At 42.1% G+C, this 16,405-nt stretch overlaps 1 pseudogene across 1 annotated transcript; it reads right to left on the bottom strand.

The window, feature by feature from the left end:
• Positions 1–4,942: 4,942 nt before the first annotated feature.
• LOC311118844 (NLR family CARD domain-containing protein 3-like) lies at positions 4,943–14,604 on the bottom strand (annotated as a pseudogene). Its single transcript has 5 exons — positions 13,887–14,604; positions 11,694–13,458; positions 11,255–11,428; positions 9,433–9,606; positions 4,943–6,732 (listed from the first exon to the last, which is right to left on the bottom strand). The product of its transcript is annotated as an NLR family CARD domain-containing protein 3-like (transcript).
• Between the last annotated feature and the right edge of the window lie 1,801 nt (positions 14,605–16,405).

The following is a 16,405-nucleotide window of genomic DNA, read 5'->3' as shown; positions in this document are numbered from 1 at the left end:
GGTTTACTCCATTGGGCCGGAAACTAGAAACTCACTGCAGGTGGAAATCACTGGGTTTACTCCATTGGACTGGAAACTAGAAACTCACTGCAGGTGGAAATCACTGGGTTTACTCCATTGGGCTGGAAACTAGAAACTCACTGCAGGTGGAAATCACTGGGTTTACTCCATTGGACTGGAAACTAGAAACTCACTGCAGGTGGAAATCACTGGGTTTACTCCATTGGACTGGAAACTAGAAACTCACTGCAGGTGGAAATCACTGGGTTTACTCCATTGGACTGGAAACTAGAAACTCACTGCAGCTGAAAATCACAGGTTTTACTTTTATGTCACATTTTGTAAAGACTTTTCTTCTTGTCTTTTTAACTACAGATCATAGAAACGTGCTGTTTTCACAAATATAGACACTGTTTTGGTGCTGGAGAGGATGAATATGAGGTTGAAAAGTTGCGGAATTGCCTTTTAACACTAGAATCAGACCCCAAATAAACCTATGTCCTGCTCCCTGACTTTTCCTCAATGTTTGTATTTTACACTGCTCATTTGTCAGAATTTTAAAATCACAAATAGAAAAGTATTCTATGCCTTGTTACCCGTTTTTGTTTGTTTTTATACCCGTTTTTTAACCTATTCCCAATTTAATCCGCTGTAGGACGTTGGTACCCAGCCAGGCACTAATGACTCTCTCTTTCCTCACTGAATGAATGACAAATGGATGAATGGGAGATAATTGTGCACGTTACTTCATAAATTAATTTAAATTAGGCTTAACTGAATGATAAGGAGGGTGAAGAGGTTGATTTAATTTAGAAAGACAATAGTGTAATGATGAGTTTGTGTTATGCCTGTTTATCAGCAGCAAATCATTTGACCGCATCTTGCAGGTTGATACCATTCTGTTTTACATTTTACTTTGTAAAAATAAGCTCTTATGGGACTGTTTTATTTACTGTAACTCTATTACTAATCAAATGTATTGTGGGAAATGAAAACATGCTATGTGTTGCAGTCAACACAATCTCACACTCAATCCGTGCAAATATGCACAAAAACGTTTTGAGCAGATTTTGTGCGTATTTGTGCATTTTTGTGTGGCTTAATTCTTGTGAAAATACACATTTTGGTACGACTTAATTCATAGGAAAATACATTTTTGGGGGGCGAATTAAGCCACACAAAAACGCACAAAATCTGCTAAAATACTTTTTGTACATATTTGTTCGAATTGAGTGTGAGAATGTGTTGCAAAACATATGCCTTTAGAATAATGCAAAACATATCATTGACTCTACCTAAACTAATTTCACACATAATAAGAGTTAGCCTATAGACCAGATGAAATTGACAATAGTCTGTAATTGACAGATGCAGGGAAAAGAGCATCTCTTTATCAAATCCTCCTTCAGAGTCACATGCAGGTAAAACATTGTGATTTCTATATAGTGCTGTATCTGAAAGAGCATATTCTGCAGTTTCTATGACACTTACCTTTATCAAATAACTCTCAACATTCAAGAGGTGAAGCTCTATTTCCAAATGTCACTTTTTTCACCAACATCCCTGCTGTTCATTCATTTAGCACATGACCACTCTATTGCCAGCATTGCTCTGGCTACTAAGCAACAACTAGTAACATAATATTCTGTCGTCAATGGATGAATGGCCAATAGAAACCAGATAGAAACTGATAATGGTGCAAGTGACTTCTGTTTTGGTTAGCCGCCGATGTCGAAACCAACTTGCTCAGTGTCTTTCCATATCTGGGGAAAGATTAAACCAGACCAGCGGGTGAGAGACTGTCTGAGACTGTGGTTTTGAGACACGTGAGCCCAAATAAAAGACACAATGTCAAGACAGCAGGTCCTGCTCTCCCTCTTCCCCAAGCACCACAGCTCCCACTGGGGAAAAAGACACAATGTCAAGACAGCAGGTCCTGCTCTCCCTCTTCCCCAAGAACCACAGCTCCCACTGGGGAAAAATACACAATGTCAAGACAGCAGGTCCTGTTCTCCCTCTTCCCCAAGCACCACAGCTCCCACTGGGGAAAAATACACAATGTCAAGACAGCAGGTCCTGTTCTCCCTCTTCCCCAAGAACCACAGCTCCCACTGGGGAAAAAGGAGACACAATGTCAAGTAAGTAAGAGCGGACGGAAAAAGTCTCATAAAACTGTGTGCAGGGCAACCGATTTGTTTGTGGGGCTTGCTCACACAAAGCCCCGAAACTATGTGCTGACTGTGGACCTGAACCATAAAGAGAAGACGTGATTGGTTCATGTGTAAAGGCGCGGTACAGTGTCTGATACAAGTAACAAATGATTGTTTTTATAACTTGTCATGAATATATTTCCACAAAAATGTATTTATGCAATTAATCCTTTATAATTGTTAATGCACTGGTGCTTTTGTTTAGGAAGACAGCAAATCATTTCACCTGAACACCTGGCTAGTTATATTATTATTATTATACTTTTTTCATTTGTACTTTGTCAAAATAAACTGTAAATCCACTGGGGAAAAAGACAACTTTATTAAATTATATTTTCTAGGTGGAAGGTTTACCCTGTGTATGAGATTAAAATGTATCAGCTGATGATTAGGATTGTTAGATGAACCCACTAAGTTCCTGATGAACTCAACTGGTGAGCCTCTTTAGCAGCTAGTTCCATGGACACACTGATTTCAATGTCCTTTGCCAAGGTCAGATGACTTTCAGTCAACAGTCTCTTTTGTGTAGCTTCACTCCGTAGCCCACATACTAGTCTGTCTCTAATGATGTCATTTAGAACAGCATTAAACTCAGTGTTCTGGTAGTTTCTTTAATGCAGCAGCAAACATTGTTACTGATTCTCCCTCTTCCTGAAGTCTCCTGTGGAACCTGAACCTTTCAGCATTAACTAGTGGTTCTGGTGAAAAATGTCCTTCAAGTATCTCCACAATATCCCCATACGTCTTATTACCTGTTCTGACTGGCTGTAGCAGGCTGCCTAGTAAATGAAATGTATTTGGCACCATTACACTAAAACATGTCGGCACAATGTTGTCCTCATCCATATCATTTACAAGAACAAACTATTCAAACCGTTCTGTATATGAGCTCCACTGTTCAATACTTTCATCAAACTGTCCAATGTTTCCAACAATTCCAGCCATTTTTCGTTTCTCAATAAGCTCCTGATTGTCACTCACTTCAATATTGTCCTCAACCACAGCAATATTTTCCTCAGTCACGTGATCTTCATTCACTTCACTCACTGACGTTTCCTCCTAAATTCGCTCATTTAGCAGATTTAATTAAAAGGTTTGTCTTCACAGTTGAATAAATGTCCTATCCTTTAATCACTGTATATTCCTCCTTTTTAATCACGTTGTTTTCCCGCTCCGATGTCCGTCTCGAGTCCTTTTCTGCCGTCCATGACGATGTTAACTCCAGTGGTGGAAAAAGTACCCAATTGTCATACTTGAGTAAAAGTAAAGATACCTTAATAGAAAATGACTCAACTAAAAGTGAAAGTCACCCAGTAAAATTCTACTTGAGTAAAAGTCTAACAGTATTTGGTTTTATATATATTAAGTATCAAAAATAAATGGAATTGCTAAAATATACTAAACTATCAAAAGTAAAAGTACAAGTATAAATCATTTCAAATTCCTTACATAAAGCAAACCAGACGATTTTCTTGTTTTTAAAATGTACGTTCATCCAGAGGCACACTCCAGCACTCAGACAATTTACAAACGAAGCATTTGTGTTTAGTGAGTCTGCCAGATCAGAGGCAGTAGGGATGTTCTCTTGATAAGTGCGTGAATTGGACCATTTTCTGTCCTGCTAAGCATTCAAAATGTAACAAGTACTTTTGGGTGTCAGGGAAAATGTATGGAGTAAAAAGTACATTCTTTTCTTTAGGAATGTAGTGAAGTAAAAGTAAAAGTAGTCAAAAATATAAATAGTAAAGTCAAGTACAGATACCCCCAAAAAACTACTTAAGTAGTACTTTAAAGTATTTTTACTTAAGTACTTTACACCACTGGTTAACTCTCTTTCTTAGCTAGCTCGACTATGCACTTGCCTCTGCTATCAATACACTGTGCTAACATTAGCCTAGACTGGACCACAGAAAATAACAGTTTTAAACAGTTGTAAAAACTCACTTCTTCCAGACAGAATAGTTCCTGTAGATTCAGACTTACTCATCGCCAATCTTTTGTTATGTCTCGTGGGTTTCATAACCACGTCTGTATAACAATTCAATAATGATGAGACAGGAGACAGGAATCAGATCAACCATTTATCTGGAACGTGATCATCTCAACACATACAAACCCCCATGATGCTCTGCAGCACAATCCCAATATACAACAAATACATAGATAAGTAAATGGACACTAAACAAAACTCATAGAGGAATTTAAATGTTCAGTTGTAGAAAGTAGGGCCATGGGATAGGGTCAGAAAGGTCAGTATGTTTGATAACTGGTTACAGAGGTGACATAACAAGCATAAGGTCCATTATAACACAGTGAAGTAGAGGTGGGAGCTAAAAGCAGACATGGACAGTGAGACGGTGTGAGGAGGTCAGGGGTGAAACACTAGATCAGGACAGGTAGAAATGGCAGGGCTGGAAATAGACACAGAGACACATTCTGATCATGGCTCAGACCTGACCTGAGACACCCAAACAGAAGATGCCATAGCAAAGTCCTGTCCAGTAGGCTATATGGGATTTCCTTTCATCAAAATCCAACACATGGAAATGTTTCAAATGTGTGTGTGTGTGTCCAGTGTGTGTGTGTCCAGCGTATGTGTGTGTGTCCAGTGTGTGCGTCCAGTGTGTGTGAGTGTGTGTGTCCAGTGTGTGTGAGTGTGTGTGTGTGTGTGTAGGTGTGTATGTGTGTATGTCCAGTGTGTGTGTCCAGTGTGTGTGTGTGTGTCAAGTGTGTGTGTGTGTCCTGTGTGTGTGTGTGTCAGGTGTGTGTGTGTCAGGTGTGTGTGTGTGTGTGTCCAGTGTGTGTGTGTGTGTCCAGTGTGTGTGTCCTGTGTGTCCAGTGTGTGTGTGTGTCAGGTGTGTGTTTGTCCAGTGTGTATGTGTGTGTGTCGTGTGTGTGTGTGTCCAGTGTGTATGTGTGTGGGTCCAGTGTGAGTGTGTGTGTGTCCAGTGTGTGTGCGTCCCCAGCGTATGTTTGTGTGTCCAGTGTGTGTGTCAAGTGTGTGTGTGTTTGTGTGTGTCCAGTGTGTGTGAGTGTGTGTGTCCAGTGTGTGTGTCCAGTGTGTGTGTGTGTCCTGTGTGTGTGTGTGTCCTGTGTGTGTGTGTCCTGTGTGTGTGTGTCCAGTGTGTGTGAGTGTGTGTGTCCAGTGTGTGTGTGTGTGTGTCCTGTGTGTGTGTCCTGTGTGTGTATGTGTGTCAGGTTTGTGTGTGTGTGTCCAGTGTGTGTGTGTGTCCTGTGTGTGTGTGTGTGTCCAGTGTGTGTGTTTCCAGTGTGTATGTGTGTGTGTCCAGTGTGTATGAGTGTGTGTCCTGTGTGTGTGTGTGTCAGGTGTGTGTGTGTCCAGTGTGTGTGTGTGTGTGTGTGTTTGTCCACTGTGTGTGTGTGTGTGTGTCAAGTGTGTGTGTCCAGTGTGTGTGTGTCCAGTGTGTGTGTGTCCTCTGTGTGTGTGTGTGTGTGTCCAGTGTGTGTGTGTCCAGTGTGTGTGTGTGTCCATTGTGTGTGTGTTTGTCCAGTGTGTGTCCAGTGTGTGTGTGTGTGATCAGTGTGTGTGTGTCCAGTGTGTGTTTGTCCGGTGTGTGTGTGTTCAATGTGTTTGTTCAGTGTGTGTGTGTGTGTGTGTGTGTGTGTGTGTGTGTGTGTGTGTACAGTGTGTGTGTGTGTTCAGTATGTGTGTGTGTGTGTGTCCAGTGTTTGTGTGTGTCCAGTGTGTGTCAGTGTGTGTGTCCAGTGTGTGTGTGTGTTCAGTATGTGTGTGTGTGTGTGTCCAGTGTTTGTGTATGTCCAGTGTGTGTGTGTGTCCAGTGTGTGTGTGTGTCCAGTGTGTGTGTGTGTGTGTCCAGTGTGTGTGTGTGTGTCTCCAGTGTGTGTGTGTGTGTGTCAGTGTGTGTGTGTGTCCAGTGTGAGTGTGTGTGTGTGTGTGTGTACAGTGTCCAGTGTGTGTGTGTCCAGTATGTATTTAACATAGGGTTATTAAACATTAACATGGTTATTATTTACAGGGACACTGAGTCCCCATCATACCAAACCCTAAACCCTGGATAGAGGGGCTCAGTGAATGTGGAGTGGAATGTGTTCAGGTGGGTCAGTGTGTCAGAGGAGACTCTGTAGAAGGACAGAGTGCCGGCTGGCCAGTCCAGATACACTCCTACTCTGTGGGAGCTGGAGGAGGGGACGTCTATGGTAGTCAGATTATTATTGTGCCAGGCAGAGTAACTGTTGTCAGAGCAGAACAGACTCCAGGACTTGTTTACATCCAATCAGACAGTCATCACCCCATCCTCTCCTGCTGATTCCTTTATATGCCACTCCTATATCAGCCCCACTCCCACTCCACTCTACCTCCCAGTAACAGCGCCCAGTCAGACCCTCTCTACACAGCACCTGTCTCCTGTCCTCAAATCTCTCTGGGTGATCAGGATACGGCTGCTTCTCTCTCCTACATGTCACCTTTCTGTTCTCCTCAGACAGAGAGAGGAATCTGTTTACTGTGTTTGGGTCCAGTGTGAGATCACAGACATCTGATGGATGAAACCAGACACAATATTAGAAATCATCATCATTCACATTAGAATGTTAACTCACTTTTCACTAATTCATTTAATGTAGATGTTTCTAGGTATCAAAAGGAGAAGTTAAGGTAACTTGAGACTTGCTGAATGATCATATGTTATACTGTATTGTAATATAAAACACACTTATTCCCATTAATCACACACACACACACACACACACACACACACACACACACACACACACACACACACACACACACACACACACACACACACACACACACACACACACACACACACACACACACACACACACACACACACACACACACACACACATCCTGAATGCATGCATGAACACACACTGGACACACACACATCTTCATGCATGAACACACACACACATTTCTAAAGTAACACGAACACGCCACACACACACACACACAGACACACACATTGTCAAAGCAACTCTTTGTAAACTTTGGTGTCCCTGATTTGTGCTTCTGTAGAACTACAGCTGATATTTAATATGACCAAGTAAGTAATGATGGTGGTCTTTGACTTTGACTTCACTTGAATTAAGACTTATTCTTAGTCATATTCTTCACAGCAGTCAACACTCACATTTTCTAAGTCCAGGTTTCATTGTGTTCTCTCCACCATGTTCCACACTGTAGCGGTAAGCAGAAGAACAGACAGTCATTGAGGGATACACCTGAACTCTCACACACACACACACACACACACACACACACACACACACACACACACACACACACACACACACACACACACACACACACACACACACACACACACACACAGTCAGCATATAACTTTGTCCAAGTGTATGTGTGTGTGTGTGTCCAGTGTTTGTGTCCTGTGTGTGTCCTTTTTGTGTGGGTATTTGTTCAGTGTGTGTGTGTGTGTGTACAGTGTGTGTGTGGGGCCAGTGTGTGTGTGATCGTGTGTCCAGAGTGCGTGTATGTCCAGTGTGTGTCCTTTTTGTGTATGTGTCCAGTGTGTGTGTGTGTCCAGTGTGTGTGTGCGTGTGTCCAGTGTGTGTGTGTCCAGTGTTTGTGTGTGTGTGTGTGTGTGCGTGTGTGTGTGTCCAGCGTGTGTGTGTGTGTGTGTCTAGTGTGTTTTTTCCAATGTGTGTGTGTGTGTGTGTGTCCAGTGTGTTTTTTTTTCTCCAATTTTGTGTGTGTCCATTTGTGTGTATGTGTGTCCAGTGTGTGTTTGTGTGTGTCCAGTGTGAGTGTGTGTGTGTGTGTCCAGTGTGTGTGTGTGTGTGTGTCCAGTGTGTGTGTGTGTCCAGTGTGTGTGTGTGTGTTTGTCCAGTGTGTGTGTGTGTCCAGTGTGTGTGTGTGTGTCCAGTGTGTGTGTGTGTGTCTCCAGTGTGAGTGTGTGTGTGTGATCCAGTGTGTGTGTGTGTGTGTGTTTTTGTCCAGTGTGTGTTTCCAGTGTGTGTGTTTCTCCAGTGTGTGTGTGTGTCCAATGTGTGTGTGTTTTCAGTGTGTGTGTGTCCAGTGTGTGTGTGTGTCCAGTGTGTGTGTGTGTGTGTGTATGTGTCCAGTGTGTGTGTGTGTGTGTCCAGTGTTTGTGTGTGTGTCCAGTGTGTGTCCAGTGTTTGTGTATGTGTGTGTGTGTGTCCAGTGTGAGTGTGTTTCCAGTGTGTGTTTGTGTGTGTGTGAGTGTGTTTGTCCAGTGTGTGTATGTGTCCCGTGTGTGTGTGTGTGTGTGTCCAGTGTGTGTGTGTGCGTGTGTCCAGTGTGTGTGTGTGTGTGTGTCCAGTGTTTGTGTGTGTCAAGGATGTGTGTGTGTGTGTGTCCAGCGTGTGTGTGTGTGTCCAGTGTTTTTTTTCTCTCCAGTTTTCCAGTGTGAGTGAGTGTGTGTGGGTCCAGTGTGTATGTGTGTGTGTGTGTGTGTGTGTGTGTCCAGTGTGTTTGTGTGTGTCCATTGTGTGTGTGTGTGTCCAGTTTGAGTGTGTGTGTGTGTGTCCAGTGTGAGTGTGTGTGTGTGTGTCCAGTGTGTTTGTGTTTCCGGTGTGTGTGTGTGTGTTTGTCCAGTGTGAATGTGTGTGTGTGTGTCCGTGTGAGTGTGTGTGTGTGTCCAGTGTGTGCGTGTGTCTGTGTCCTTTGTTTGTATGTGTCCAGTGTGTGTGTGTCCAGTTAGTGTCCAGTGTGTGTGTGTGTCTAGTGTGTGTGTTCAGTGTGTGTGTCCAGTGTGTGTGTGTGTAAGTGCCCAGTGTGTGTGTCCAGTGTGTGTGTGTGTGTGTGTCCAGTGTGAGTGTGTGTGTGTGTCCGTGTGAGTGTGTGTGTGCCCAGTTTGTGTGTGTGTGCCCAGTGTGTCTGTCCAGTGTGTATGTGTTTCCTTTTTGTGTGTGTGTGGGGCCACTGTGTGTGTGTGTGTGTGTGTGTGTGTGCGTGTGTGTGTGTGTGTGTGTGTGTGTCTGTGTCCTTTGTGTCCAGTGTGTGTTTGTCCAGTGTGTGTGTGTTTCCAGTCTGTGTGTGTCCAGTGTGTTTGTGTGTGTGATACACTGATACACGTGCACACATACACACTGGACACACACACACACACACACAGGACACACACACACACACGGTCAGCATATAACTTAGTCCATGTGGTGGTCAGAATGTTTGTCTTAACTAGCCTGATAACTCCAACATGTCTGATATGAACATTGACATAAACCCTCTACATACTTGAGTTTCTCCAGTCTGCAGTGTGGATCCTCCAGTCCAGCAGAGAGCAGTCTGACTCCTGAGTCTCCTGGGTGATTGTAGCTCAGGTCCAGCTCTCTCAGGTGTGAGGGGTTTGACTTCAGAGCTGAGACCAGAGAAGCACAGCCTTCCTCTGTGACTAGACAGCCTGACAGCCTGCAAAGAGTCAAATCATATTAAAACCACACTGCTATTCTTTAGTGGTGAAAATAGTGGCAGTATATTTTTTCAACATATTCAGATATATTAGTGTCCTGAAACCTGCCATATCTATTCATAAATTAACGAATGTTTCATTATTAGAAATGATCATATATTGATTGTAGAGAGAAACATGTATAGTACAAATATTTGAGTAGACTGACCAGAGCAGTTTAAAAAGCAGTATCAGTCAAAAGACAGACAGTGAGGTATCAGATTTAGATTATATTGAGTATACAGTCCACACCATATCTATTTTGACAGTGAAGCTAACATTTTAAATGTGGCTCTATACTCCAGCATTTTGGATTTGAGATCAGATGTTTGATATGAGGTGACAGTATATAATGTCACCTTTTATTTGAGGGTATTTTAATACATATCTGTTTCACCGTTTAGAAATGAAAGCACTTTATGTATCTAGTCCCCCCATTTGAAGAAGTCATAAGTATTCTGACCAATTCACTTATAGTGTATTAAAGTAGTCAAAAGTTGAGTATTTGGTTGTAAACTCGTTGGTTGCATTTGCAGTTTGTTTTGGTTGTGTTTTGGGTTATGTTTTGCCCAACAGTAACTGAATGGTGGATGATGACTGGAGTAATTTTCTGTCTAAGTGAGTAGATAACATGTTTCTAAACACTACTAAATTAATCCTGATGATGACATGATTAAGAAAAATCATGAATGAATCATGAATTATAATGAGTGAGAAAGTTACAGAGGCTACAACAAAACATGCTAACCTCCCACCATTACCAATAACAGAGGGGGTATGATCCTTGTTCCTCTGTAACTTTCTCATTCATCATCATTCACGATTCATTCATGATTATTCATAATCATGGTAGCATCCACATGAATGTAGAAGTGTTCAGAAACATATTCTATTCTTACTGACAATACAAGTGAAGTGACTCCAAAATGACAGGACATTATTCACCATTCAGTTTCTATTGGGAAAAACATCATCCAAAACACAACCAAGACAAACTGCAAATGCATTCAACAAGTTTGTAGAATCACAAGCTTGATATAATCACTACACGCAAAGAATATTGGACCTAACACTTTTACATATTTTTATTTTATATTTAACTAGGCAAGTCAGGTAAGAACAAATTCTTATTTACAATGACGGCCTACACCGGCCAAACCCCGACGACGATGGGCCAATTCTGCGCCACCCTATGGGACTCCCAATCACAGCCGGTTGTGATACAGCCTGGAATCGAACCAGGAGGTTTGTACTGAGATGCAGTGCCTTAGACCGCTGCGCCACTCGGTAGCCCACAAAAATGTTGACTAAAATCATTTGTCCAAATAATTACGACTTAAAATGGGAGAACTAAATACGTAAAGTGCTTTCATTTCTAAACGGTAAAAAATATATATTTCTGAATACCTTTAAGTAAAAGGTGACATTCTGTACTGTCGCCTAATATGAAACATTCTATCTCAAATCCAAAATGCTGGAGCATAGCACCAAATGTAAAACTGTAGCTTCACTGTCCAAACACATGTGGTGTGGACTATGTGTGCCTGGTAAACACATGTGGATCTGGTGAACAGTTATCACTTGTTGACCAACTACAGGAATACTGACCTCAGAGTCTCCAGTTTACAGTGGGGATTCCCCAGTCCAGCAGAGAACAGCTTCACTCCTGAATCCTTCAGGTCATTGTTACTCAGATCCAGCTCTCTCAGGTGTAAGGGGTTTGACCTCAGAGCTGAGACCAGAGAAGCACAGCCTTCCTCTGTGACTCCACAGCCTGACAGCCTGACAGAGAAATCATCATGATTTCACAAACACACTGTTAATTTAACACCAGTAGTGTAGAAGGACAATGGCAGATGCATTTGGTTTATTCTCTTAAACAACATATAGATTAATCTTCTGTCTCCTAGAATTGTATGGTCATATTGTTATACTAATGTGAACATCAATGCACTGATTCAATATGTTATTCAATAATACATCTTTTTCTCTAAACTGAATATTTCTTCCTGATGATTAGTACTTAAATGTCATTGTATGTACTCACAGAGCAGCTCTGGAGGCTTTGACCACTGGCAGCAGCCTCAGAAGACCTTCCTCTGATCTGCAGTATTTCTTCAGGTCAAACACATCCAGCTCCTTTTCTGAAGTCAGCAACACAAAGACCAGAGCTGACCACTGTGCAGGTGACAGTTGGACTTCTGAGAGACTTCCTGAGCTCAGGTAGATTTGGATCTCCTCCACTAGAGAATGGTCATTCAGTTCATTCAGACAGTGGAACAGATTGATGCACCTCTCTGGAGAGGGATTCTCCCTGATCTTCTCCTTGATGTACTTGACTGTTTCTTCATGGCTCTGTGAGCTGCTTCATGTCTTTGTCAGTAGACCTCGTAAGTGCTTCTGATTGGACTCCAGTGAGAGGCCCAGAAGGAAGCGGAGGAAAAGGTCCAGGTTTCCTGTCTCACTTCGTAAGGCTTTATCCACAGCACTCTTGTAGACAGTAACTTCAGTAACTTGCGGTTCGGCCATTAGATTCTCATTGTTGTTGATGAATGAGAGGAAAACATATACAGCAGCCAGAAACTCCTGAATGCTCAGATGCACGAAGCAGTACACCTTGTCCTGGTACAGCCCACATTCCTCTTTAAAGATCTGTGTGCACAATCCTGAGTACACTGACGCTTCTTTGACATCAATGCCAGCCTCTGTCAGGTCTTCTTCATAGAAAATCAGATTGCCATTCATAAGCTGTTGAAAAGCCAGTTTTCCCAGTGACAGAATGATCTCTTTATTCCAGTGTGGACCTGTCCCTTCTTTCCCAAGATACTTTTCATTCTTCTCTTTGGTATGAAACACCACAAGGTGTGAGTACATCTCAGTCAGAGTCTTGGGCATCTCTTCTCTCTTGTCTGTACTCAACATGTGTTCAAGGACTGTTGCAGAAATCCAACAGAAGACTGGAATGTGGCACATGATGTGGAGGCTCCTTGATGTCTTTATGTGTGAGATGATTCTGCTGGCCAGGTCCTCATCACTGAATCTCTTCCTGAAGTACTCCTCCTTCTGTGGGTCATTGAACCCTCGTACCTCTGTCACCTGGTCAACACACACTGAAGGGATCTTATTGGCTGCTGCAGGTCGGGTAGTTATCCAGAGGAGAGCAGAGGGAAGCAGATTTCCCTTGATGAGATTTGTCAGCAGAACATCCACTGAGGTTGACTCTGTGACGTCACAACAGATCTTGTTCTTCTGGAAGTCTAGGGGCAGTCGGCACTCATCCAGACCATCAAAGATGAACAGAACTTTGTACTTGTCGTAGTTGGAGATTCTTGATTCTTTGGTTTCCTTTGAGAAGTGATTGAGAAGTTCAATGAAAGTGTGTTTTTCCTTTTTCATCAAATTCAGCTCCCGAAAAGGGAATGAAAATACAAATTGGACATCCTGATTTGCTTTTCCTTCAGCCCAGTCCAGAATGAACTTCTGCACAGAGACTGTTTTTCCAATGCCAGCGACTCCCTTTGTCAGCACAGTTCTGATAGGTTTGTCTTGTCCAGTTAAGGGTCTGAAGATGTCGTTACATTTGACTGCAGTCTCTGGTCTTGCTTGTTTCCTGGTTGTTGTCTCAATCTGTCTCAGCTCATGTTCATTATTGACCTCTCCTGTTCCACCCTCTGTGATGTAGAGCTCTGTGTAGATCTTATTGAGAAGTGTTGGGTTTCCTTGTTTAGCGATCCCCTCAAATACACATTGAAACTTCTTCTTTAGATTAGATTTGAGTTCACGTTGGTAAATCACAGCAAGATCATCTGAATCTAGAAATAACACAGAGGATATTAATATTACGTCTGTTTTAATGTCTACAGTATTCTAGGACTGTTATAACATTTTAATTATAATACTTTATTCTCTTAACTGACTGTATAAATGTGTAAATGTTTTCATAATGCATTACAGACTGGTGTGACTGATTATAGTATTATTGGTTCTCTCTCTCTCTCTCTCTCTCTCTCTCTCTCTCTCTCTCTCTCTCTCTCTCTCTCTCTCTCTCTCTCTCTCTCTCTCTCTCTCTCTCTCTCTCTCTCTCAACAAAACACATCCCTGCTGCTACTTGATGAGGTCACTAGGTGTTTTGTTAAGGCTGCTACAATATCATTGAGTTACACAGCTACTTTAGCTGTACTTTAGCTACAGCTTTTAAATGTTCTAAAACAGCATTCAACATGAGGCAGACAGCTCTTACTTTTCTCCAGTGTGTCAGCAAGCTCCTTCTGGTTCATTTCCCTCAGGACGTGCAGTGTGATCTTCAGAGCCCCCTCTCTGGCACTGCTCTCCTGCTTCTCATCTTCAGCATCCACCACTTCCTTATCCTGCTTCTGACTCTCAACGCCTTCTGGGAGTTCTGGACTAAGAATTTTACATTTTAGTCATTTAGCAGATGTTCTTATCCAGGACTGGTTTCCCAAAAGCATCTTAAGGCTAAGTTCATCGTTAGAATCTTCCTAGGAGCATCATAGATGCTTTTTTGCCCTTCCGCATGACTTTATACACAGAAGATCTCCAGTAAACATAGAATCACATGGTTTATCCGTCTCTTTGTGACCGCCGATAAATTCAGAACAAAGTTGAGTACAAATACAAAGTTGCCAATGTCTTTGCAATTGATTCAAACAAGGGACTTATACAAATTTGTTTCAAATGAAAATCGAGATGACTGCATTAAAATATAAACAGTAGGCTATAGGCCTATTTCAATCATATTGAAATACATTTCATGTTCAATTAATAGAGTTTTATTTTGCTACTTGTAGACTACGGTCTGTAATTTGTCTCAATATATTTCATGATGTGTAGCCTAACATGTGAACAATGATGTGCCAAATCTGTGATTTAGTGCATTTTTATTGGGTAAGCATTAGAATAAACTACCTCAATATTTGCAGCCGTAGGTAGTAATATCTTTCTAGAAGCTGTTCCGTGGTCAGTATTGTGAACTAATTATAAGATAAGATTTTAATGGAGAAAACTGATCCGAGAGCAGCGCTCCCCTTCTTTCGATCCTATCAGTATCGATACATGCTCCACCGGACGTGATACCATGTCATGCTGCTGATCCAGTTTCTACTGGTCTGCCTGCGGATATGGAACTCTGACCTGTTCACCGGACGTGTGACCTTGTCCCGAACCTGCTGTTTCGACCCTCTCCCTCTCTCTCTCCTTCTCTCTCTCTACAACACCTGCTGTCTCGACCTCTGAATGCTCGGCTATGAAAAGCCAACTGACATTTACTCCTGAGGTGCTGACGTATTGCACCCTCTATAACCACAGTGATTATTATTTGACCTTGCTGGTCATCTATTAACATTTGAACATCTTGAAGAATGATCTGGCCTTAATGACCATGTACTGTTATAATCTCCACCTGGCACAGCCAGAAGAGGACTGGTTCCTCTCTAGGTTTCTTCCTAGGTTCCTGCCTTTCTAGGGAGTTTTTCCTAGCCACCGTGCTTCTACATCTGCATTGCTTGCTCTTTGGGGTTTTAGACTGGGTTTCTATATAAGCACTTTGTGACAACTGCTGATGTGAAAAAATATATAATTGTGGTACACATATGAAGCAGACCAGGCCAGGGTTTAGGGTTTGAGAAGTCAAAGAAGTAAAAATGACTTCCTTAGTTGTTAGTAAAACATTTTTTAACTCAGCATTGTTGGTTAAGGGCTCGTAAGTAAGCATTTCACAGTAAGGTCTACACCTGTTGTATTAGGAGCATGTGACAAATCTCATTTGGATTGATTGATTTGTTCATTTTATAAATGTTCTGTCTTTAGTAGTTTAACACATTATTACTTCAACCTCGTGAAAGTAACAAACTGACACGTTTTCATGTTAGTCAAAAACAACTTTATATGGAAGGAGTGCCTTTGATTTGACGGCCTGCACATGCGCAGTTCGGCGTGAGACGACCGTTCGGCGTGAGACGACTGCTCGACCTGATGACATGTTTTTACGCATGACCTTCAAATTCAATCAAATGAAATTGTATGTCACATGCGCCGAATACAACAGTGGTACACTTTACCGTGAAATGCTTACTTACGAGCCCTTTCCCAACAATTTAGTTAAAAAGAAACAAAAAGTAGCTAAATAAACAAAGGAAATAGTAAAATAATAAAATAATAATAATGAGGCTATAAGGAGTACCAGTACTGAGTCAATGTGCAGGGTACCAGGTAGTTGAGGTAATAACTAGACTATATACAAGGAGTACCAGTACTGAGTCAATGTGCAGGGTACCAGGTAGTTGAGGTAATAACTAGACTATATACAAGGAGTACCAGTACTGAGTCAATGTCCAGGGGTACCAGGTAGTTGAGGTAATAACTAGACTATATACAAGGTGTACCAGTACTGAGTCAATGTCCAGGGGTACCAGGTAGTTGAGGTAATAACTAGACTATATACAAGGAGCACCAGTACTGAGTCAATGTGCAGGGGTACCAGGAAGTTGAGGTAATAACTAGACTATATACAAGGAGTACCAGTACTGAGTCAATGTCCAGGGGTACCAGGTAGTTGAGGTAATAACTAGACTATATACAAGGAGTACCAGTACTGAGTCAATGTGCAGGGGTACCAGGAAGTTGAGGTAATAACTAGACTATATACAAGGAGTACCAGTACTGAGTCAATGTGCAGGGGTACCAGGAAGATGAGGTAATAACTAGACTATATACAAGGAGTACCAGTACTGAGTCAATGTC

This window comes from Coregonus lavaretus (assembly GCF_964263955.1).
Source record: "Coregonus lavaretus genome assembly, contig: HAP1_SCAFFOLD_724, whole genome shotgun sequence".
In the NCBI taxonomy this organism is placed as follows: domain Eukaryota; kingdom Metazoa; phylum Chordata; class Actinopteri; order Salmoniformes; family Salmonidae; genus Coregonus; species Coregonus lavaretus.
This window is presented reverse-complemented; position numbering and strand designations above follow the sequence as displayed.